Source organism: Apodemus sylvaticus, chromosome 4 (genome assembly GCF_947179515.1).
Source record: "Apodemus sylvaticus chromosome 4, mApoSyl1.1, whole genome shotgun sequence".
Classification (NCBI taxonomy): Eukaryota; Metazoa; Chordata; class Mammalia; order Rodentia; family Muridae; genus Apodemus; species Apodemus sylvaticus.
Genome location: NC_067475.1, coordinates 3,169,665 through 3,196,487, shown reverse-complemented (window position 1 = coordinate 3,196,487; position 26,823 = coordinate 3,169,665). Strand labels below are relative to the sequence as shown.

At 39.9% G+C, this 26,823-nt stretch overlaps 1 protein-coding gene and 1 non-coding gene across 2 annotated transcripts in view; both read left to right on the top strand.

The window, feature by feature from the left end:
* The window catches only part of Negr1 (neuronal growth regulator 1), a 779,863-nt gene that overhangs the window by 666,040 nt on the left and 87,000 nt on the right, over positions 1-26,823 (top strand). The gene's annotated exons all lie outside the window — the stretch shown is intronic.
* LOC127683897 (small nucleolar RNA SNORA17) lies at positions 5,000-5,131 on the top strand. The gene has a single exon (XR_007977679.1). It is a non-coding gene; the product is annotated as a small nucleolar RNA SNORA17 (small nucleolar RNA).

Below are 26,823 nucleotides of genomic sequence, written 5' to 3'. Positions count from 1 at the left end.
GACACAGCTTGGGGAAATGCCTAGGCATGCCAGGGCACACTGCTAATTTACAAAAAGCCTCCTGCAACAGCTCACCCAGTCATCAGGCAGCCAGCCTATGGACAGACCCTTTCTCGCTAATCATTCCCCAAGGCCCTGCCTCTCAAATGCCACAGATATTCCATAATTCTATAATTCAGAATATTGCCTCATAATATACACATCACTGTGGTCAACTTTTTTATTTATTTATTTATTTGCTTGTTTGTTCATTTGTTTTTGGTTTTTTAGAGACAGGGTTTCTCTGTGTAGCCCTGGCTTCCCTGGAACTCACTCTGTAGAACAGGCTGGCCTCAAACTCAGCCTCTGCCTCTGCTGGAATTAAAGGCATGCACCACCACCGCCCAGCGGTCAACTTCTTAAAATTAAGTGCCCTTCTTGACTGTTGTTAGAAGTGTATGTTTTAGGTTGTCACATGTAGTTTAGCTCAACTGTTGCCTGTATGCTATTATTTACCTTCTAGCCCAGCATTTACATAGCACTTGACCTACAGTAGAGAGATTCTGTTGTCTTTTAAATCTACAAATCCACAAATTACAAGTGAATTAAGCAAATGTACTCTTTACTGTCAGAATTTTATTTTAACCTCTGTGAAATAAATGAGTATTTGTGGGAAATATTTTTGTCATAAAAATTCAGAATATTTTTAGATTTAAAAAATGACAGGTCCATCTAATACTGTGTTTAAATGTGGATTAAACCTGTTTAATCATGGATTAAATAACTTGGGATTAGTAAGATTTGGAGGCTAAAGATCCAGTGTTTCATTTTTTTAAAAAGGTATTTGCCTTTGGTAGTTTATGTCTTGTGTACTCATAAGTCTTCCTCTTCATAGATACAATTAATCACGGAAGTCATGGACTAACAACATTTCCAGGTTTCAATACCATATACCAGTTTGGGAAGAGCACAGCAAATGGAGTCAGGCTCAGATGCATGGTCAGAATACAAAAAGAAAAGTGTGTCCATGGAGAAGTGGCAGAAACGCCTCCTTATCCACCATGGCACAAGTGCTTGCCCCACTGGCCTCCACATGTGGCCCGGGCTTCCTGCCCATGCTCCAGGCTTCCCTGCTCTGTGCCATATGAAGTGGAAACATGGAGAGATTTGACATGAGAGAACGTCAGCAAAACATTCCAAGCCACATATAATTTTAAATAAAAATAAGGCTCTAAGAAAATTACTAAAGAAAGAGGTGACAAGAGAGAAAAAGAGAAAAAGAGAGAAGAATGGAGAAGGGGAAGAAAAGTCGAGGGAGGGAAGGAGAAATGTGCAGAATGAAAACTGTGAGTTATCCATGCGAAGAAGATGCTAGACCAGGATGATGGCTTGGTAAAGTGCTTGCTGTGAAGACACAATGACTTGAGTAGGATCAGTAGTAGTATATATATATAAAACCATCACTGACCTCCACATGTGACATACATGCATATATATATATATATATATATATACATACATACATACAAATTAGCACCTATCATGGGACCTCCTTCCCTCCTTCACATGTTACACACATGTATATGTATATATATATATATATGTATATACATATATGTATATATATACACACACCCACATATTAACACCCATTATTGACGTGCACAGGTCACATACACCCACACACAAGTTAATACCCATGATTGACCTCCACATGTGACACACATGTATGTATACACATACACACACACTCACTACAGTATACCAATTTTTGTATGTTTCCTCTGTGACCTAGGTTCAGTTTTTCTGCTATGATGAAAGAACAGGCGGAATGAGCAAACGTCTCCAGGTGCTATTTGACTGGGTAACTTTATAGTTAGAATCTATGTAGTTATATGTCTTTACTCCTTTATAACTAAGGAGCAAAGATGAAGCTCAGAATTGATAATAAATAGGCATTTTAAGAATCCTCATATTTTTATACATATTAGAGATTATTTTTAATTATGTACTATTTATTCCCAACTTTTTTTTCTTACTGTAACCTTGACATTCTCTTCTATTGTTGCTTCTATTATCATGTTCTCAGGACTTAGAACACCCTCAGGGCAGTCATGCTGACCAGAGGAGGCCCAGCATTTGAGTTGCCAGAGTCTGGCAGGAGCCCACTGAGTTGAACTAATTGAATCCTGAATGGTGGGGGAAACTTAAGAAGAGAAACTATTTTTTAAGCAGCCATATTGTGCCTGTGTTACTTAACAAATGGTTAAACGCCCAGGACCACTTATGGAGTATGAAGCAGAGATGACTGCTGTGTATTAGCATTTTTGATTTATGGTCAATATAATCTTTCTGGCCCTTTTTTGAAAGGTACTTAATTTGAAAGAATAAGATCCTCAGATTATGACTTTGTGAATTCCAGCCCTTTCTTTCTCATCAGGCCCATCCTGTCTTGTTTGTGCATTTATAAGTATGCACCCAAAGGTAAGTGATAATTCAAGTTTCTGATCTCCCTGACACAGTGCAAAAATATCATGAAAAAAAAAAAAAAGATAAACTGGACTAGGTTCAAGAGACCAAAAAAGGATATAGCGTCCATTAAAAATATAGGATGGGCCTGCTTTGAAAACATAAGATATAATTTGGGGGTCAAACAATATGTACTTGTATTATGAATTAGGCAATTATTGTTTGTTGTGTTAGATGCAATGTTTATATTTGGTTGCACAGCAGGTCTTTAGTTTTCAGACAAATGTACAGATGTGTGTCATTATATAATATGGCATCTGTAATCTTGCTTAAAGTGATCCTAGATGTAATAAATTATCTAGATTACTTGATTAATGTGAGGAAACCCACCTGCACATGTTATCATTCCATGATGTTCCAGGCTTAGCAAAAAGGAGCCACTGTGCTGAGCACCAACATTCCACTGGTCTCTGCTTCCTAGCTGTGAATGCAACATCCACCTTTAGCTCATTCTATCGTGGGCCATATTCTTATAATGCTATGAATCAAAATAAACTCCTCCTACAGTCCTTTGAATCAAAATCAACACACCATCACGGATGCCCTTTCCATTGTGGAAAGCAAATCCGATTCTTGGCCAGTGTAAGACTGGACACTGAACTCTTCGATTGAGGGCCAGAGGCAAAGAGAAATAGGTTCAGAGCAGGAGAGTTTGGCTCCATCATGGACAGGGTCTGTGAGCCAGGAGGGGAAAGGCAGATTCCAGGAGGAACCATGGGAACAGGACAGGCTGGCAGGTTTGTGTCACTCCAAGCCTCCTGGGGCTCCTTTTGAAGCAATGGGGTCATGACACAGCATGCAGGAAGCCAGGCCTGCCAAGGACAGCTGTTCTCTTGGCTTAGTTAAGGAAAAACAACCAAGTCCCCAGACAAAGGCAAAGGGTGATTCTTCTTCTTCCCCACATTTGAGGAGAGAATCCTGTCATCCCAGCACCCTGTTAAAGAAGTCAGTGCCTAGGACACTTTCTCTGATCCTCCATAAGGCGAAGAAAGGCACCCAGTAAAAACAGCAAAAGAGCAACATGGCTGTGGTCAGTAAGAACTGTGGGGAATGGCTCTAAGCCATCCACCAGAGCTCAGGGAAACTTTCCCAAACTGACCTCCTAAACTGTGGTGTCTCTCTTTGAACAATATGCTTGTCCATGCGGAGAGACAGCAGAAAGCAGGCCCTTCCATTGGGCTTCAGTATTTTGCACTGGTCACAGCTCTGGAGGGAATGGGGTACTGAGAGGCAGGAGGTGACAGGCTGAGTGAGCAGTGAGGTGCCAGAGTAAACCCAGTCTTGTGAGTAGTGCCCATTACACGCCACAGGCATCTTGGAGGCTTCTCTGAGTCCACCATTATCTTCCAGAGTATGAGAGATGTGAGGCTCAGGCAGATGAAACACCATCCCCCATTCCCAGGCCAATAGAAATGGAGAAGGAAAAGGCGCATATAGGCAAAGTACCTCTCATCAACATTACCCTGACTATGAACAGCAGCTAAAGCCAAGTCCCCAAGGTAAACAGGAGGGCCAGTGAGCTCGTTGTCCTTGTAACCACTTGATTCTTCGAAGAAGTGGCTGAAGGTCCAGGACACCACTGAGCCAGTGACTCTGGAGCACATCTAACTGTTGGGTTGCATGTTCTCTTTTTCTTACCGTGTACCAACACACAGTGCAAGCACCTCCCCACTAGTGTGGAAGATAAGTGTGTTCTGGGTGTGTGTGTGTGTGTGTGTGTGTGTGTGTGTGTGTGTGTGTGTGTGTGTGTGCGCGTGTTATATGGCATGGAAATCACTTTTTCTGTGACTACATTCTTTCTCACAAAATGTAAACTTCACAAAATCAGGAACTTATTCTTCACAATCTCATTTTCAGGAACTAAAATACTCCTGGGACAACAACAGTCATACCTGATGACTACTTACTAGATGGATGGGAACACATGTGTGCCAACATGAACACCTTTGTGGGCTTGTCTGAAGAGCCTTTGAAAAGTAAAGACCCTAGTAAATCTTTTTTTAATGTGCAAATTCTAACAGTGACATCTAACCAAGATAATTGCTGCTCTGACCATACCATAATTTTCCCATTCTCCTTCAGCTAATTATAAAATGATTTGTTACAACAGAGAAAAGGCAGATAATGCGGGGGAGGCATAAAGATTGAACATAAACATGTCCTAATTGCAAAGCTTCTGTACAGACACATATGATCTTAGATAAGCTGGACCCCAGAGAGCCAAGCTCTGTCAAACACAGTGTATCTACATTTTCCTTGGTCTGGATCCTTTCAGAAGGCGTCGTTAATTCCAAGACCTTTAATCATTTCAGAAACAATTTACTGGCGCAAAATATCAGTTATGATTGATTCTCACCCAAAGTACATATTTCAAAGAAGCAAGCTTTTCTTATGCACACAAAATTAAACTCCTGGGACATGAGGGGAAAGTGGATAAATTGGAGGAAGTGTTTAGAATACCATGAACTCTTAGATTTTATAAGAAGTCCAACCTGCCCCTAGAGGTGTTGGAGGTATGGTTGCTACATCATATGTGTGTCAGTAGGTGGCAGAGAAGGGAGAGGCTATGTCTATGCTCACTGTTCTGACCTATGAACATATGAATGATTAGAAGTTTAACATCCCCTGAAAAGAGTGAGCCTAAGACTGTCTGGACCCAGACAGGGAGATATCATAAGATGACCACTAGTCCAGCACTGTGCAGGCCTGGGTGGGGGTTGGGGGGGCAACCATGCTCGAGGCGACCCCTGCCCAGGACCATAATGCACAAATGGGCATAGCACTCCTGAGACCACTCCTGAGATGATCCAAGACACCCAGAGACCCCAGGAGCCACTAAGAGGAGCAAGTAAGTAGTGAAGAAATGGAAGAGAAAGAAAAATAGAGGCTGTGGCACAATAGAGGCACAGCTGACTCAAGGGTAGTGAGGAGCAGCCTGCTGTGAGTAGCCAGAGATGCCACCCAGGATCATAGTGAGGTCCTGTCCAGTGCTGCCACCAATAGCCATATCTAAGTCCATGGCACTGCAGCAGCAGGGGTCTGTTACCACTAAAGGCCAGGCAGACATTCCTAGTCTGGCCTGCCACCCAAGGAAATGTTGATGTCTGAGGACTATGCAGAACAGGCCCTATCCCTCACCTGGGCATTGTGGGAGAGATGACCCTAGAGTTGTGAAAGCAGGAGAGCTGAACCCACCCATAGCCAGCTGCAGTATTCACAAAGAATGCCTCCCTACCCTACTCTGCTCATTGTGGGAATTGTGGGTAAGGCAGCCTCAAGGATGCTAGCATAGGTAAGCTGACCCTAGCACTTGTCCCTTATGGTGGCATGGAGTACCCTCCTCCCCTGTTGTCCCATACTATCTGTGTCAGGTGGGATACCTGACCCTGGAGTCATGAGAGCAGGAGAACTGGCCCTGCCCTTCACAGGCTGCAATACTGGGGAGAACAGAGCCAGCACCTTACCTGGTCAGCACAGCAAAGAACTGCTAGAGTGCATGAAGGGCCCAGTCCTACAGATCCAAAACTAGGATCTCCAAGGCAACAACAGGATATCCAAGAAGAGTCTTAGTGAGGTTCTAGTATTGATAGGGTAGCAGAAGTAAGAGGCCAGGTACCAGCCCAAGGAATCACTGCAATGAACATTTGAACCAAAGAAGTGTGGACAAAAGAGAATTCTGTGGGACATACTGTGACACATGAGATTTTTTTCCTCTGTTGGGAGGAGGTTGCAAAGGTAGAGGGTGGGTACAAGTGGAGAGGGAGATGAGGGGAACTGGGGTGCATGTAGAGAAAAAGAAGTCAAAGAAGTTTCTGTGTGTGCATGTGAATATGCGTGTGTATGTGGGTGGGTAGGTGGGTGCATGCATGTAATATGCACTTGTGTGCAAAGGGGCTTGTGTATAAATGCCCAGGTATGTGTGTTTATGTACATGTGGTAGCCAGAGGTTAACCTCTGTGTCATTTCTCAGAACTGTCCACCTTGATTTCTTTCCTGTGTGTATGTGTGTGTGTGTGTGTGTGTGTGTGTGTGAGAGAGAGAGAGAGAGAGAGAGAGAGAGAGAGAGAGAGAGTGAGAGAGGGAGTGTGTGTATGTGAGAGAGAGTGTGTGTGGAGAGTGTGTGTGGAGAGTGTGTGTGTGTATGTGAGAGAGACTGTATATGTTAAAGAGAGAGTGTGTGTGTGCGTTTGTGTGTGTGTGTGTGTGTGTGTGAGAGAGAGAGAGAGAGAGAGAGAAAGAGAGAGAGAGAGAGAAAGAGAGAGATATTATAATTTAATTACATTTCTCCTTTCCCTTCCTCCCTCCAAATCCTCCCGTATACCTCTGGAGGCTTCACTTCATATTCCTAGTGTCTTTCCCTTTCACTAATTGTTATCCTATGCATAGAAGTATAATTGTATATACACATGTGTTCCTATATGTAACCTATTCAGTCTGTAAAATTTTACTTGTATATACAAAGCTGATAATTTCATACTGGACAACCGATTAGTGTTCTCTCTCCAGGGAAAGACCACCTCTCCCAGCCTTTCTCAGCTGCATAGTTCTTTCTATAAGGTTGAGGCCACTTTGCCATGTCCATTGTTGATGTCCTTGTTTAGTTCATGTTTGGGTGGACCTGTTGGTTTGACTTTATGTATGTAGTTTCTGATGTTAGTAAGAAACAAATCTCACAGCAGACTCCCTGATCCTCTGGCTTTTACAATTTTTCTGGCCCCTCTTCCACAATGTTCCTTGAGCCTTAGGTGTGTGAATGTTTTGTATGTGTATCTGATGGGACTGGGATCCACAACTCTGAGTTTTGGTTGGTTGTGGTTTTCTGTAATAGTCATCATCTGTTGCAAAGAGAAGTTTCCTTGTTGAGGGGTAAAGACTATACTTATCTGTGAGGGCAAATGTTTATAGATTGTTGTTAGGGATTATGCTGGCTTAGTAAATTAGTGATTGAATATACCCCTTAGATAACCATGACCACATTAGCATGGAGTAGGTGACTAGGAATTGAGTACTAGATATGGTTTTCCTGTGATCGAGTGAACCTTAAGTCCAACTAGACATCAGTTAGTTAGCACCAAGGTATGAGAGCCAACATTGAACCATCAAGGTTGTGCTGTGCTTGACATTAATGCAGTTCACAGGCATAGATGCATAGGAGTGTGGACACCTCAATCCTGTGAAAGCTTATAGGGAGCTTTCTAGTTCTGTGAAAGATAGTTCTGAGGAAAATGGTATTCAGGTTAGATCCAGACCAGGGGCTTCTGTTTCTGAAGTGCAAGATGTCCTTAGCAATAGCACTTTACTTCTGCCTCTGAGAGTTACCAGAGGTGGCAGAAATAGGCAACATTCTTTGGGAACCCTCGGCAACAACTCAAAAGAGAGCTCTGTGAGTCTGCTGTTGGGATTTTGCTAGAAAGTTTGGACTCTTGGATGGAGCACTGTCATCCCAGACAAAAAGGATTCCATTAAAATGCTAAATGTGTATTTTTACACATGGATTCAGGTATATTACAGGGGTGGGAGTTGCTGTTTTGTTTTGTTCTGTTAAAAGTTGATTGTATTAATTTGTGGCTTTTTCAGAAGTTCTATGTTCATTTATCCATGGCTCTTCTGCATTTACTTCTCCACCTTCCCTAAGGAGTGCCCCGGGCAGATCACTTGTATCCTAGCATTCCCCTTTACCCTCTGTCCATCAGCCTTGAATGTTGACACAGGTCTCTCTCTGTCCTGGAACTGATAGATTGACTTAGTGGTACTGGCACTGGATTGCAAGTCTGTACCACCTTACCAACTCCGTATGTAGATTTGGGACACGACCTCAAGATCTAATGCTTGAACGAACACTGTACAGATTGAACTGATATCCAGAATCCCTAAGAGCAAGTTCTTTTCCACTGTGAGTATTGGAAATCACCCTTTTCCTAGTGGCTATACCTGAAGGGATACAACTGTCAAAACCAACTTTATTTGCATCGTTTCTATGGAGTCTGGAAGTTCATCAAGCTTCCTGACCTCCAAGTCTCGGTCTCATCACTAAATGTTTCAACCATATATCGTTGAAAGTAAATGATATTTCCTAATGTTCACTTTTCTGAACCATTTAACAATGTGTATTTTGCCAATTAAGATCAACTTTGATTCAAATGTGTCTAGAGGCCACAAGTGATAGAAAATAAAATCTGTGCTAGGAGGGAGGCTGCACACTTGGTCTTTGATAGACTTTGGAGTGAGTACTATCCAATTACCCTGCATTCAGCAACTGATGTGTCTTCATGGGCTGAACAACTGCATCTGTCTGCAGATGGAGCAGCTCTTGAGGTGTCTTGTACAGATGTGTGTGTGTGTGTGTGTGTGTGTGTGTGTGTGTGTGTGTCTTGTATGCATACTTGCTTAGCATACTTGGCCAAGTCACATGTGCTTTGAGCCCTGTTTTGTCACCTACATATTGAAGGAAAACATATACTATCTGCTTACTTTATGCCACAGTGGTGACACTGGATAGATTAAAACCTCTGTACTTCAGTTTACCCAGCTGCAAAACAGGAAAAATAACACTTTACCTCATAAGGTAATTGTAAAAACAAGATAATCTCTCTAAAGATCTGAGCACAGTCCCGAGTACATAATAGACATTTTATAGATAGTTAATGTGATGGATTACATGTGTATTGTGTACCAAAGATTACAATCATTAATGTCTTCTACTTGGTGACAGCCAAGAAAGAAAGATTTGGAAGGATGTGAGTAGGGGGAGTCTGAATAGATATGCTGACATGATATCAAGAAGAGTTGTTAATTCCACTGAAATTCGGTTTGCTCTGTACCAGCACACAGCAATGTACAGTGGGGAGAACACTCAGGGGCTGTGTTCCCACACATGAAGTAGAACAAGTAGCTGGCAGATCAGTCACTACCAGCACCTAGACTACAGTCAGAATTCCGTGTACCAGGTCAGGGCTTCTGTGTGAGCCCATGACTGTCATCTGGCTCCATCTGCAGCTTTTGTTCATTAGTACACTCCACCAAGACTACTGCTTATAGATGTCAGGGACAGAACACAGGGAAAGGATGCAGTGCCCAGTGCAGCTTGAATTCTGCAGAAAGGAGCGACAAGGACCCTGCTGCATTTGCAGGGCCTCAGCTGTGCTCCATAGCTGGAAGACCTGTCTGCAGAAGGCTTTTTTCTGGCTTCCACAGTTATTGTCAAATAAGTTTCAAGGAAAAGAAATTCTCTCCAGATTTCCTCTAGATTAGAAGGAATTATATTTCTTGGCAACCCAATTTTCTGTACTGATTTCAGAGTCAATATCCCTTTTAAATCTCAGGGGAGCCCCCTCCTCCGTGTGTGTGTGTGTGTGTGTGTGTGTGTGTGTGTGTGTGTGTGTGTGTGTTTATGACGCTCTAATGAAACTCTGGTATGTGACTGCAGCTGCGAGCAAGCTAGTGACACAAAGCCTTTGTTACTTTGCAGACTTCTCAGAATAGCAAAGGAACCACTAATCAAGAGTGTTCATCGTCTCTCACTAATAGAAGTTGTTTTCTTGAGAAAAAGAAATTTTAAGGTTGAAGTTGTGTACTAGCCATTTATGACAGCATAAAGCAGTAGCAGTGCTGCAATGATTTTTAAAGCCATTTATTATCTTTTCAATTAAAAAAATATGCTAAGGTCCTGGAGAGATGGCTCAACAAGCATGAGGACTGACGGAGTTCATATTCCTAGAATCTTCATAAAATCCAAATTGATCCAATAACTGCCTATAACCTCATCACTCTGGAGACTGAGACAAGCATCCACAAAGCAAGCTGGCTTGCTCGGAGCTGAAGTAGCAAGCTGTGACTCCAGTGTGGCAAGCTGGGACCCAGCCCCAGTGTATAAGGTGGAAAGCAGCCAAGAAAGACTCTTAAAATCAACCCCAAAGTTTCACACACATGCACATGCATGCACTCATGCATGCACAGGTACATATACTATACACACATGCATGCACACACATGCACATGTGCACACAAACAGGTACATGGACACATATAATCATGTACACATTCACACATGCATACACACATGCACATACATACATACATGCATACACACAGTCACACATGCATGCACATGCATATACTCATGCACAGGCACACACATGCACATACATACACACATGCATACACACATTCACACATGCAGGCACATGCACATATGCACACAACAGATACAAGGACACATATACACATGCATGCGTGCATGTATGAATACACATGCATACACATGCACACATGCATACACACATGTACACATGCACAGACACATGAACACACGCACACATAAAAAATAAGCAAACTCCCACTTAAAAAGACATAGCTATTCGCAGTCAATGTAGGAAATGGCTTATGTCTGTTCTTATTTACTCATGAGACTTCACCTATGCTCATAAATGCACAAACTTTCAGTGGAGGCTTCTGCATTCTGGATGCAGGACTTAGTCATAGGTCAATTTCCCTTAAATGCTCATCCTTGTGTTGGGAGCAAAGCCACCAAGGGAAGTATGTAGGCTAATTATGAGGACCTAATATTTATGTATCAGAGCCCTGCAACCTAGAACGTTCATGGTGCCCCACCCTAAGGTTTCCAGAGAAGTGGAAACTAAGTCTCCTGGCTGTTGGAAAACTTCAGTCTGTACCAAAAAGACGCTCCTACCTTTGGGCATCAGCTATGCCCATGAATGTGGACCACTCATGAATTCTTTCCCACAGGAAAAGCTGTGGTTCCAACACCACCCTCTGCTTCTCTGTCAAGCCTGCTGATGCTTTATAGACCTATATGGAAAGGGACACCACAGGGCTCACATTGGGTCCCTGTGGTTGTTCTGTCTTGTGTGTCAGCTTAGAGCCTGCTTTCTGTGCCTGTATCCATGCTAACCTTGGTCCTCCAGAGCTGCATGCTCTTCATCCTACTGCCTCAGCACCACAGTGAACAGCAATCAGATCTTTCAGTGAAACCATGGCAACCAAAAGGATTAATTTCTGCCTTGTCTCTGTAGCTCAGTCTTGTTATCTCTCCACAGTCCAAAAGATAACACAGCACACACACACACACACACACACACACACACACACAGAGAGAGAGAGAGAGAGAGAGAGAGAGAGAGAGAGAGAACTACCACCACCACTGCATCACAGAATACAATAACATAATAGCATCCTAGGATCCAAATATGACCTAAAATACATAGATATAAAGGGGCTTGGCATCTGAGAATCTGGTACTGGGCCATGCATGTAGTGAACAATAATTAGCATAGTCTACAGAAAGATTCACTGCCAGGGGTGCGTTGTTTATCGGTGCTTTCTTAAATAAGATGTCTTCTTTTCCTGGACAAAATTACCTCTATTAATGAAAAATATTGTTTCTTTACACTGTCTTGTTTTCTATAAAACTGTCTAAACTGTCTAGCTGGGTGAACTTCTCTTTACCCTGTTTTATATACAATCAAAACTGCCCCTCTGCCACAGCCAAACCCACAGTCCCACAGTGGCTTCGGTGATACATGGTGCCCTTATCCCTCCCAGGTGCACTCTGCTGCTGCAGGTAATGAATGAGAAGCAGACCCTTGGGGCCTCTGTGGCTCATCAGGAGAGCGCACTCCACACCTTGAGAAAGATATTTCTCTGCTCACAAGTTGATGACTAAGGTGCAAAACAGTGGCTCCCATCTGATCCCTATAAAAACAGTGACATTCTTGAAAGCTAAGCACTCTCCGTAAAACCACCATTAGCTGCATGGAGGTTTGTATGTGCAAAGGCCTTGCTCAGCTGTGTGCTTCTGTTTTGATAACACTCTCTGCACTAGCTGAACATTCGTTCTCTGAGCCCTATACTAAAGCCAGAGACTGTACCTGCTGATGACTCAGAAAATGAAAGAGACAGAGACAGAGGAAGAGGGACAGGGACAGGGACATGGAGAGGGAGACAGGGGAGAGGGTGGGAGGAAGGGAAGGAGGGAGGGAGGGAAGGAGGGAGGGAGAATGAATGAATCATGGAAAATCCTTCTGTTAGTACAAAAATCTATTACAGAAGCCTCCTGAAGTGGCAGGATTCAGTCTGCCTGTTTTCCAGACTGGTGAACAGAAGTCATTGGTACAAAGACCCTAGAGGTGGCCCAACTCTTGCTTTGAATGCTCTACTGCAGTAATTGCAATAATTTCAGATGCAGCGGAGTGTTAGCAAATGAAAAGCCAAGACACAGCATCTATCTCTATCTCAATTAGCTCCTGACCAAAACCTGACTTTTAACCTCTTTAAGCTCCTTTTTCTGCACCTGGAATGGCATCTGTCTCACAGATATTGGGGGAGGGAAAGGCAGTAATTGATGTTATATACTAAGAATTTATAACTTTTCCAATTTTAATTAATATAACAATAATAAGTTTTACTACAACAGATACAGAACAAATAATTGCTGATCTCTTGAATCAACAGCCCATAAACAAATCTAGAGTAGATTTAATTGAGACAATCAATTTGACTCAACAAGATTTTCTAAACTACTGTTTTTTTCCATTTTTAAAATAGTAGCTAGTTGTCATGTGTTTATAGATAAAAGAGAGAGTATCATTTTGAATAGTTTTTGTATGTGCTAAAAATGTATGCCTATAATTTGACACAAAATATTCCAGGATTAAAGTATACTTTTCTTTCTTAAAACAATTGTTGGATCTTTATTTGTAAGTTTGAAACATACACTTTACCTCAGTCAGGACTGTTAAGATGTTCATGTTGACTGCTTTAATTGTAAATATTAATACTCAGTTACTTTCTAGGTAGCCTGACTGTATGTGTGCAGTTCTCACAACTTAAAAGCTCCATCTTTGCTTCCATGTGGCAAATGCACTCTCCTAAATTCCAGAAGTTTACTTAAAAGTCCTTGCTGAGTCCCAGGCATTGTTTCCCATTCCTGTCTAAGCAGTGACATATCCCTGCCCCTGCCCATGCTTGCTTGTTTATGCCATCCTTAAACATCTCTCAAAACCTTCAAAACCTTAGCTACATTTCAAAAATAAGACACTGGGGCTCAGAGTTTCCTTAACTTCTGGTCTTCCCACAACTGAATGAAAGCAACTGAGAGATTTGAATCGTGGTTGAGCTGAGTCCTTTGTAAGTCAAGACTTTCTGACACTCAGGAACTACCCAAGGTCTCACCTGCTACAGCCTGGGCACTGGGAACCCTACTCACAGAACTTTGATTCACCCTGTTTTCTCATTGGTTTTTTGATGCCCAGACATACATGTGACTTCTAGATTTTTATGGTCAACAAAATTATCTCTTTTTATAATTATTTCCGTTCATAAACTCATCTCACTAGGGAACCTAACTTGTCTGACTCTATTTGAAAACAAACAAATCTCAAATTGGCTGTGAAGCAAAATCCACGGAGATCTGGATCTTGCCTGCAACACTTCTTGTGCACTAAATTCCTGTGTTCTGTGAGACAATGTGGCTTTACATAAGCCATTTAGCTCTAGACAAATAAAGATGGTAAAGAGGTGGTTCAGTGTGATTGCTCTTTGGCTCTCCAGTCCTTTCATTGAGATCTTTGCTTTATACCACTGGACTTTCTCAGTGAATTTGCTGATCAGTGTTACAAACTCAAAACAATGGAAGCAAATAGAGAAAATGAAGTTCTTTCTCTTCGTGGCCAAGTTATTGAGCATAGACATCTCTTTCACTGCCCCACTGAACGTAGTTTGCCCATAAAGACTCCATTGGGCTTGTTGTCTGAACCATGTAAGGAGTATCTTTCTCTTTTGACTTAAAGAATTCTTTCATCTGAGTATATACCATAAGTTTCTATTAACACATTTATTTTATGGCAATAAACTAACATTTCTAAGATATCATGGGAGAACATTTTAAATTTAAAAACATAATAATCATGAAAATTTTTCTAAGTTTTATTATCTTGTCTGTGTCCACTAGATTTTCCTCTATTGATATTTTATGAAAAATATTGTTACTTTTTATGATCACTAGAATTTTAATGAGATTGTAAAATGTTCTTGTATTTCAAAACTTCTCAATAACACAGGCTCCCACTGTCTGACAGGTGGCTCGACTTCAACACTTGATCCATAGCTTCTACTTTTTCATCATCTGGGAACACTCTTTTCAATGAACACTCCCAAATCTGGTTATGATTTGATTTAGCTATCAGAAGATCTCGCAGAATCTATTGGCTCAGAACAGAAACCCAAGGCCTGGAGAATCAGCCTGCTCATGGAATGAATACATACTTGAATTGCTCAACTAGCTGAACCTCAAAAATATTTTCTTTGGAAGGCTGACTTTATAGCTTCTGCCACATGAGGGTTTTGTCGATTCATTGATTTTTCATTGCCCTATCAGAAAAAGATAGTCCACAAACAGTGGCAAACCAAACACATGGATAGGTAAAATATTCATGCATAGGTACACATACATACACACATGCACACAAATATACACACATTCCCATACACATGCATGCATATGCACACATACATACACACATATACACAAATACACACACATAACCATACATATTCATGCATTCATACATATTCATGCGCATACACATAGACACACACACATACATGCATGCATTCACATATCACTTTTTTCTGCTGAGCTAGCATCTCCCATGGGTCCTGCCCATGGGTTCCTGGCTACAAGGTCTTGCATTGTGTCTCAGTTTTTACTCTCACAATTATTTTCATTATATTCAGTTATAGGACTTGGTGCTGTCTTTTTGCTATGTGAAAAATTTGTGATGTCCAAGTTCTATAGTGGAAATAAAACATGGCTGATTCCTTGGACCACAGGTCCTCAAAAATGCAAGTCCTCATAATATTTGAGTTCCGCCTCATTAGCAATAGTCCCTAAGGATCTTCTGCTGTTGTTCAGATTACTAGCAACAGTGCTGGCCTTTGTATAACAATTTTCATTATCACCAACATATCCCACCTGAAAAGACTTCCTTTTTTAAAAAGGTTAAAGGGTAGAAATCTGCAGTAAGTGTAGCAATGATTGTAAATGCTATACAGTTTGTTAGACACAAGATGGTTGTGTTGGTAAGTAGGACCTTATGATTCAGACAGTCCAATTGTGTATGTGTTTCATGTGTGTGTGCACAGTGTATAGGTGTCTTATTCTCGTTTCCTGTTGCTGTGATAAAATTCTGAAGAACAGCTTAGGAGGTAAAGGGTTTATTTAGCCCACAATTCCAGAGTACAGACCATGAAGGTGAAGTCAAGGTGGTAAGAATTTTAAGGCGCTACATGCATCACACCCACAGTCAAGAACAGGAAAACCATAAATTAATGCATGCTTGCTAGTGCTCAGCTCAGTGTCTCTAGTTTTATACAATTCAGAATCCCCTGTCTAGGGAATGATGCTACCCACAGTGGGCATGTCTTATCACCTCAATTAATGTAATTAAGACAATTCTATCGACACACCTATAAGCAACTTAATCTGGACAATCCCTTACTAAGACTCCCTTCTCAGCTGTTTCAAGTTTGAGTCAAGTGGACTGCACCTACTACCACAATTGGTATGTGTGTAAATGCCTACTTTTTACTCAGACATGACTGGGCAGCTAAGCAATCATGTTACGTGGTTGTAAACCATGAGATTTAATCTTTAAAATGACAAAAAGGGATAATTCGGAGTTTTCCCATAATGTACATTTTTAGTACATACTAAGCAAAATTTGACTGACCATTCTGTAACCAGTGTCCCCTATCAGAAAATGACATGTATGCAGGTTCTAGCATTTTTAAGCACGTTAGTCATCTAGTAAGTTTCAACATTTTAGCAGAAGAAACGTCTTCAACTTTACTGCCTGAAAATTCCAAGGGCAGGTCCTGAACCTTGGCTTAGTAAATGTGGTACTGTAAACCAAATAGAAATATCTCCTAGATCTTAGTTCAGTATAGGAGATGGCCTCAAAGCAAACACATCATAGGGCTCTGTCAGCCTCAGACACAAGGTTTTATTGATTATCCTTCAGTCAGGGAAGTTGCACATCAGAGTCCCGCTGAGTACGTGTTGCATGCTTGCTGATTGTCTCTATGTATGATTAATGCACACAATGTTTTTCTTTTCTTTCCTTTTCCCTTTTTGTAGAAATTATTGAGCCTACTACCTCTAGTCCTGTCACAAGTCCAGGTCAGTATCCACATACATTTACAAAGTATGTCTGGGTACTTTTTCTGTCAACCAAGATTTCTGCATTGTCACAGAAACACAACCAGTTGCTTCTGGGCCACAGGCATGAGTGTGGCTCTAGTGTCTGTCACTTGTCTCTCTGTGATGTGTTGTCCGTCTGGGTCCTATAAGTGGTGTCTGACCAGGTGGTTGGTGTACATCGTTATTTCCTGTTGTGCAGTTTGTGTCACACTCAAAGCAACGCAAGCTGATTAGCTACACTCTGTCTTCACAAACAGAGCTATGGAGAATTTGCAAAAGTTTCTGAGTAACTATTTTAAAACTATTTACTTTATCTTGGTATTACATTACTATAAAAAACCTTAAAAGACAAGAAGACATTTGATGTTTCCGCTAGGAGCCATCTGGGGAAGGCAGGTTCTCCCACTATCTGTGTTCCAGAAGGAGATTTTGATCTCTTGAAACTGTCAAGGCAAAGAACTAACTTCAGCTATTGGCCTTTATTTCCAGTTCCACCACAGACATTCATCTGAAAAGATGGACCATTGTTATAAGAGTGTTTTGAAAAGTTGTTTTCAACTGGGAATATTTCTCAATGAAACACACACACACACACACACACACACAATCAAGATAAAAGCTAATGATATGAGAAGCAACCTTTATCTTGTTACATAGAAATTTAGTGCCTGATTCTGAACCTTGGCTGCTGGGTATTTAAAGAAGAAGGTCAAACCTGCTGAAGTCATTAGCTTTGAAAAACTCACATGGACTTCTATAACCGCTGAGTTAAAGGTTTTGGATGTCGCCTACCAGGAGGAGGTATAAGTTAGTTAAATAGTTGTTTGTCTCTTGTTCCATAAATGGCACTAAATTTTAGTCTAAAATGAGATTTGCTGATCTGAGAAACTGAGAGGTTTAGCAAGAAAAAAAATGTATCTCAAATTGTAATCAATCAAAAATGCTTTAAATTGGCTTGGATGATTATGAATACCCCACCCCCACAGTGAGATGAGCTAGATCAGGCTTAAGATTAAGTATTTAAAGAGTCTCATAGTGCAACACTTTCTGCTCAAATTACAGGATTCATTTTTGTAACCTCCCAAAATGAAGCATATTTAGATAGACTGCCTAAAACTCTTTTACCATGGGTGTAGGCAAAGTTTACATGGCACTATTAATCACAGTATTCTGTTTTGGATGGGACTAATAACCCCTCAAGTTTGAGCTTAACATCACAGTAAATCAGAACCTGATTGTGCTATTAACTTATAAGAACTTATAAAAGATCTGATTCCCATGGGTACCTGTGACCTCCAAAGGGTGGCATGTATCTGAGTGTATGAGGTCTTAGAATTCATTGTATGCATATACATTTTTATCTTATTTTGTCTGCCAATTCTAAGATATTAAGTAATTTTCATACATTTTAGCCAGCTAGTATGTAGATTAAATATACATTTGCTTCCTTCTTTAGCCATGGCCTTATTTGTTAAAGACTTGCTAATTTAAAAAGTTAAGGTACTTTCCTCATTACTCAACAGTGGAGTGCACCCTATTTTTAAAAGTGGTATCTGGTGGCATCTAAATACATACTCACTTTCTGTGTTTAGAGTAGAAATTACATAGGACAAATAAACCAAGAATCACTCTCAACAGACAATCTTAAATCACAAGCTCTACAGAGAAAAGAACTCATTTAAAAATGCCAGTTATAAAGCAAACAAGGAAATTGTTTTTATCTGTAAAAAGATTTCTATCTCTCCATATAATGCTGAAAAACATCACATTTCAACCAGCTACCTAGATTTGAGCCATTGCTGTAAAACCGAATTCCTCCACAGTGTAACCTTTGAAAGTGTAATGTAAGCTATTTTTTAAAGAAATAATTATAGAGAAAGTTAATAAATACATGTTGAATTGAATTGAATTAATAAACTGAAGGACAGAAAACAAGCACAGCTATCAATGAAATGTGGCCTACATTAATTGAGCCTTTATTAAAGGCTTTCCAGGACAAGTGTGGTTGGACAGAGATTCAAAAAGTGTGTGATTTAAGCAAGATTGGCAGGGTAATAAAGGATAAACAAATGGTCTTAAAAGTATGGGTGCGTGCTGAATATAGTATCAAGAAGAGTCGGCAATAATCACTCTAAGTAAAAATCTGCTCAAGGTCAGTACAAATGAAGCCAGTGTTGAGAGTCCCAGCTGTAAGAAACGAGCCTAAAGAAAATACTGTTCTAAGAACAATAGACAGTGAAAATTCTCGCTAAGTATTCAGCAGAAATATCCAATTTGCTGCTTCTACATACGCAGAAGAGAGAATAGAATCAGAATTGAAGCAGATCTCATAATTCCTGATATCGCTGCAAGAGAGTTAAAGCAGAGATAAAGTGGATGTCGTTGCAGGAACACTGGGCACACTGAGGATAGATTGGCGAGAACAGATTTATATCGGTCATGTTGGAACATTTGAAAGAAATGAAGGTCTCGAAGTCATAACTTATATTTTTATTCATTCTTGAAAAGTCAAAATCTGTCACAATTGAAGGGGGTGAAAACTGAATTATTAACGTCATTATTCAAGGAAAGGCCACAAAAGATAGGATGCAAGAAGAACAAAAGAAATCTTCTTTGATCCACCTCAGCCTCAGTGTCTGAGAGGGAAAGGCCATTTTTCATGATGAGGGAGACGTGTGGCGAATTTGAGAATTCAGTCTCCTTTTATGATAATTGCCTGGCTGGAATGTGTTATTCCGGGTAATGGTCCTGGGCCAAAGCATGACTGTCATTAGGCAGAGGAAAGTGGTGTGCTATTCAAACACATACACCATTTCTATTTAATTTTTTTTAAAGCAAACACAATTTTGTGATTATCTTTGAAGTATATTTTAATAGCAAGCATTTATATTGTTTTAAAGAAAGGAAAGGGTGGAGTACTTTAAATAGATGAGCTCCTGTCCCTAACGCTGGGCTTGATAGCGCCTGAATATCTCAGCCCCACACTGCTATCTGCTGTGACGTGAAATCTGACAGGTCAAGGCTGAAGTTGCCAGTCCAGAATCAGCCCACTATGAGTTCTTCATTCTGATCTTAAACTTATTGGCCATTTCTGCACAGCCTCACAGGGACCCTTCAACAACTGAATTCCAATCAAACCAGCATTTACTTGGGTTTGTATATTTCTCAGAATAAACATTTATCCAGGCGATCACTTAGATGGTAAGCAGAAGAGCAAAGTAGGGTTTGCTCAAGCCACCAGTGATCTCCTACCTGAAACTGCCTTCACTTAGCCCCTGGAAAAGATACTTAGCAATCATCAAATAAAAATCATTATTTTGAAAATAACTTCAGCCGGGCAGTGGTGGCGCACGCCTTTAATCCCAGCACTTGGGAGGCAGAGGCAAGTGGATTTCTGAGTTCGAGGCCAGCCTGGTCTACAGAGTGTGTTCCAGGACAGCCAGGGCTACAGAGAAACCCTGTCTCAAAAAAGCCAAAAAAAAAAAAAAGGAAAAAAAGAAAATAACTTCAATGTTAAGTACATGTCATTGATAGTAAAATGAATTTACTTACCCTTAGATAAATGGCAAAGTATAAAAATATGGTTATTTTCCATACAATAATCAACTACTTGGTATTTTTAACAACAAAAAACTCCTACTACCTTTGTAAAGTGTCAATATTTTAAAATGACTATTATTAGGCTTAATGTATTTGGGTATGTAAACATGACTATATGTCCATTAATGAAAGCTAGTGCCATTTGACAGCTAAGTAGAGAAAACACTTACAGAAGGGAAATCAGCAGATATGTGACAGAACCAAAATTAAAAATGTCCCAAATGCTGCCATCAAGTATGTATGCTTGAATCTAAACAATGGCAATTATTTATGAAAACATAAATACTGATGTTTGTAAACAGAATTGTTTTGACTCACAGAGAGATGCCATGTTGTATAAAGAACTCCAGAACTGAATAATTCCTGTTTGATTCATCTACTTGGCAAATCAACCTTCATTTTGCTGGCTGAGTTTTCTTAAAAGGGAAAACTGCCTTTATTCATTACCCCAGGAATCCCTGTTTCCTATTTCCTCTGAATAACACAGTCCAACATTTAGCAAACATTCATTGAACAGCATTTGTATTGGGCACCACATAAGTGCTGAGAGCATAAGGAAACCTTAAGGGAGTTAAGCCTCCTTAGGAGACAGCATGTTATTAAACATTAGTATAATAAATATGTTACATCATTTCAGTTTGGAGAGAGAAGCATACAGTTTTGCCTGGGTAGAATCTTCACATGTGTGAGCTGTCCTCACAAATTATGGATGGTTGTGGAGAGTGTGGTTGTTACAAAACAAAGAGGATGACAAGTAACTGTAGACAACAGAGGGTGGTGGATAAACGAACTCTTCATCCATATGAGCTGATCCCATGTGTGATCCTCCCCAAACACCAGATGGTGTCAATGAAAATACTGAGTGGGCTACTTTAATGGTGCATTTGAGCTAACACATGATAGCAGACATCACAGGTTTCCTTCAGTGATCTACCCAACACCTTTAGCTTCACAGTGAGTGATAACTCATCAAAAAACAAATCACTACAACAAAAATTGAAATTAATTCACTACTAATCTAACCAGTATCCAATTTATTCTATCAACTCCTAAAATAATGTTTATGCTAGAATTTTTGTATGTATTTGTGATTGGATATTAAATAAACTTATAAAGTACAACATCAAATTCTCTACTGGAAAAAATGAGTATCAAGAAATTGCTGTTCCTTGAGAAATAAACAAATGAATAAGTTGTTTATAAAAAGCTAAAGTTGGTAATAAGTATCTCATGGAAGCCTCAGTAAAGAACTCAGAGGTGGAGAGCAGTAAAAACATTTCATCAAAAATTTAACCCTGCAAGAAAATTGAGTAGTTTTTCCATTTTATTACTAATCATGAAAGTTAGTTCATGTTAATTTCATTACTAATCATGAAAGTCAGACATTACAATGACTCTGTTGACTGTGTATGCCTTAGTAGCCATGGATGGCAAGATGGATGGGAGGGAGCCCAATGACAAAAGGATGATAGATGGATGGAGAATGGATGGATGGATAGATGGATGATGAATGGATGGATGGAAAGATAGATGATAGTTATAGATAGATAGATAGATAGATAGATAGATAGATAGATAGATGATGGGTGGATGGAAGGATGGATGGATGGATGATGAGTGTGTGGGTCAAAATGATGAATGGATGTGTTGATAGATGGATGCATAGATAAATATTTGAGAGATGAGTGGCAGAGATGGATGAATATATAAATGATAGATGAATGGATTGATCAATGATAGATGGACAAGTGGATATGTAACTGAGAGATGGGTAGATGGATGAGTGGTGGATGGGTGGTGGATTGATGGATGGATAATTGATGGATGGGTGAATAAATGGATGCACTATATGTGGATGAATGGAAGAACGGACAGTGAATGATTGACTGACAGATGAATACAGACAAATTACCATGTGGACATAGGGCTAAGCCTTAAGTGACTGGAACTTCTAGAAACAGAAATCAGTTCAACTTGTATTTCTACCAGTTGTTAAAATGTCACTGAGCATCTGAGCAACGCACATGTCACATGGTGTAGTAGAAATGCTCAGGTAACTGTCCTACTACTATCCTTCTATTTTCACGTTTTCGTGGGTGAATGAGACAGGCATATAGAAGAGGTTTGTATAACAAGTGTGTTATGTAATAGAAAGAATAACATGATCTAGTAACTCCAATTTTGCCTGAAGACTATCAGAAGAACCTTTCTAGATAAAGGCATTCCTGACTTTGATACAGAACATTCAACATAGTCAAAGAAGACATAAACTACTACAATACGTTTCAGTGGAGTTACAAGAATATTCAGAGTATAAACTGATCATAGAGCTTGGTTGCATTTAGAAAGCCCACAGTACTGGATTGCAGGGGGTGTTGTATACCTTTCCTGGCACCTTGGTCTGTTAAACCTTGGGCACAGGCCAATTGTTGGGTTGCTGAGTTACTTTTGTGGTCAAGTGGAAGACTGATGTGTGGTATGAACCAGAGGGAGAGAAAAAGGGGAATGGGAGCAAATCAAGTTGTTAGAAATCTGTCATGTTTTGATGTTATCAGGAGCGCAGGGTGAGTCTGGATGACCCCCTGCTCTCTACAGATAGGGAGAATGCAGATCGAGACATCTCTGACATCATGCAGGTGCTTTGGTTCCTTCCTTCTATTTGGGGAAAGACTGGTGTTTTACTGGTGCTTTGCTTGCTTTAAATGGTGGGATAGTACCATATGTATTGTAAATAATATTATGCACATGAAAGAAAATTAAGAATAAGGTTGAAGAGGAATGAGGCCTAGGGAAGGTAGATGAGTCTCAGGTTTATGATGTATCCTAGGAATATGGCCATCTGTGAAGAGCCATCTTCCTACAACATGAGCTGGGTTCCTCCAGCATCATTAACAAACAGTGTTGTTTTGAGATTTATTTTAAGATTTGTGGAAGATTTTTTTTCTAATTTGTAACAATCAAGCTTCCATTATTCTCTGATTGTTTAGCATGTGAGAAATTTAAGACAACTCAGAATATATTTCAAATCCCAATTAATATGCTTCAAAATAATGAATTCAGATATTAATTATAATTATCCATAATTAGCTGATTAATTTCCAGATACAAGTACAGCAAAAGTCTTAGGATGTAATTTAGCATATGATGATATTTTTAAAGAAGATAAAAAACTGGAGTGCTTGCTAACTTCTACTTGTCATCCCTTATGTCCTGTCTTGTTGGAATACCTTCAGCTCTGCTGCAGGAGATAATTAAGCTATTGATCTTCTGATGTATCTAGATTCAGGGTTAAGCACCACCAATATTAGCAATCACCATCTTACCATGGAGAACACCATGTAACAATCACATGTTCTTAGTATGTTATATAGAGAGAGGGCACAGCGTTTACAGTTGCAATGATTGCTAGTATCTACTTTCTTTACATGAAATAACACGCAATCATGATAGTGAATCTTGACAAAGCACTTGTCAAGTACGCTGAGATCTGGAGAAATTGTATGTTTAACCCAGAGCCATCACATGCTTTATGCCTTGTATCTGGAGACAGAGGGTCTGCCACACCCCTAGATTGCAAGACCCTTTAGGGAAGCATGTTTATACATCCATTCCTTCTTATCTTTCCCATGATGGATCTGGTGGACTGATGTAAATGATAAGAATGGACTCATTGCATGATACACAGATGAGGTTGTTGTGAGGAATTAAAACAGCTGAAATTCATGTCTCTTCATTTTATATGTTTTTGACTTTACATTGTATTTTATACTGAAAATTAAAATTGTATACTTATTCCATATTCAACAGAGAGTATGGCTTACACTGAGAGGGAGATTTCATAATAATTCTCCTCAAAGGGGGACTAGAGACTGGTAGAAAATAAATTTCTCCAAAATTCTAGAGGAAGAATCAGTTTCTTTATTATATTATCATTCATAGTTTACTATGAAAGACAATTCTACTAGGCACAGAGTGACTAGATATTTAATGTGTGGCTAAGATAATTCTCCATCCAGTATAGCCCAGAGGCCAACAGGATGGACATCCCTGGTAGATGAAGTGTGTCTGTGCCTTACATTTAGAAAATATACAACATTTTCCTGAGTGAATCGATGAATGGATAAATGATCAAGTGATTTCACAAATATATGAGTTTTCTATTGCCTCTACAAAAAATTATTGTAGCTGTGGAAATATCTAACAACACAGATTTATAGTCCCACAGTTTTATAAGTCATAAATCCTAAATGTGCCTACTACTCTTCACCACCACCCAAGGCAAAGAAACCACAGGCTTCAGAAGTAGGGTCCTGGAGCCTCTGGTGTTGCAGCTCTGCCTCCCATAACAGGACAAGCAGTTGTTCTGCTCCAGTTCTAAAATTAGGCATGAACACTTACCCAAGCCCCCTTGGATTTCTTTTCAGTATTTAGATACTAAGTTTCGAGTACCCAGATATACAGGCTTAGTTTTATATTTTGTATTTATGAGCACTGCAGAAAAGGAAAAGGAATAATAGAAAGAACATGTTTTCTTGTACAGAAACTTTATTGCTCTTTTGCTTCAGTGAAGAAGAACATCAAAAAAATGGAAGAACCTTGGGTGCCAGTGGTTCTACAATCTCACTTAGGATGATGTTCTCCAGCTCCATCCATTTGTCTAAGAATTTCATGAATTCATTGTTTCTAAGGACTGAATAGTACTCCATTGTATCACATTTTTTGTATCCATTCCTCTGTTGAGGGACATCTGGGTTCTTTCCAGCTTCTGGCTATTATAAAGAGGGCTGATATGAACATATTGGAGCATGTGTCCTTATTACATGTTGTAGCATCTTCTGGGTATAGGCCCAGGAGTGGTATAGCTGGGTCCTCCGGAAATGTTGTGCCCAGTTTTCTGAGGAACCGCCAAACTGATTTCCAGAGTGGTTGTACCAGCTTGCAATCCCAACAGCAGTGTAGGAGTGTTCCTCTTTCTCAACATCCTCGCCAACACCTGCTGTCTCCTGAGTTTTTAATCTTAGCCATTCTGACTGGTGTGAGGTGAATTCTCAGGGTTGTTTTGATTTACATTTCCCTAATGACTAATGATGTTGAACATTCCTTAAGTTGCTTCTCAGACATCCAAAGTTCTTCAGGTGAAAATTCTTTGTTTAGCTCTGTACCCCATTTTTTTAATTTAATAACATGTATTAATATTAATAGATAAGAATATGTAATACATAACATAAAATAAATATAGTGAGTGAAACTATTTGTAACAATATGGTTAAATATAAAACTGAAATTGTTTCTTGTAATAATCTCTTCTCCTATGGTTAAGAGAGAGGGAGGTAGAAGGGAACATTGAAATAAAATGACCAGCAACTTCTTCAGTCATGAGGAAATTTCCACTGTGAAAAGATATATGTTGAAGATGTTTCATTGTTCCCTGCTAAAGGAAACAAAAATTTCGTTGGACAAACATTCTCAGATGATAGCTTCACCCCATTTCAGATAAGACTAGTTTTTCAGAATATTTTCTTTTCGTTTTTATTTACTCGATATATTTTTTAATTTACATTTCAAATGATTTCCCCTTTTCTGGCCCTCTACTCCCCGAAAGTCACATAAGCCCGCTTCCCTCACCCTGTTCTCCCACCCACCCCTTCCCATTTCTCTGTTCTGGTTTTGCCTTATACTGCTACACTGAGTCTTCCAGAACCAGGGACCACTGCTCCATTCTTCTTGTACCTCATTTGATGTGTGGATTATGTTTTGGGTATTCCAGTTTTCCAGGCTAATATTCACTTATTAGGGAGTGCATAGTATGACTGATCTTTTGAGACTGGGTTACCTCACTTAGTATGATGTTCTCCAGCTCCATCCATTTGCCTAAGAATTTCATGAATTCATTGTTTCTAATGGCTAAAGAGTACTCCATTGTGTATATATACCGCATTTTTTGCATCCATTCTTCTGTTGAGGGATACCTGGGTTCTTTCCAGCTTCTGGCTATTATAAATAGGGCTGTTGTGAACATAGTGGAGCATATATCCTTATTACATGCTGGGAATCCTCTGGGTATATGCCCAGGAGTGGTATAGCAGGATCTTTCGGAAATGAGGTGCCCAGTTTCCTGACAAACCGCCAGACTGATTTCCAGAATGGTTGTACCAATTTGCAACCCCACCAGCAGTGGAGGAGTGTTCCTCTTTCTCCACATCATCACCAACACCTGCTGTCTCCTGAGTTTTTAATCTTAGCCATTCTGACTGGTGTAAGGTGAAATCTCAGGGTTGTTTTGATTTGCATTTCCCTAATGACTAATGAAGTTGAGCATTTTTTAAGATGTTTCTCTACCATCTGAAGTTCTTCAGGTGAGAATTCTTTGTTTAACTCTGTACCCCAATTTTAATAGGGTTATTTGGTTTTCTGGGCTCTAACTTCTTGAGTTCATTGTATATATTGGATATTAGCCCTCTATCTGATGTAGGGTTGGTGAAGATCTTTTCCCAATT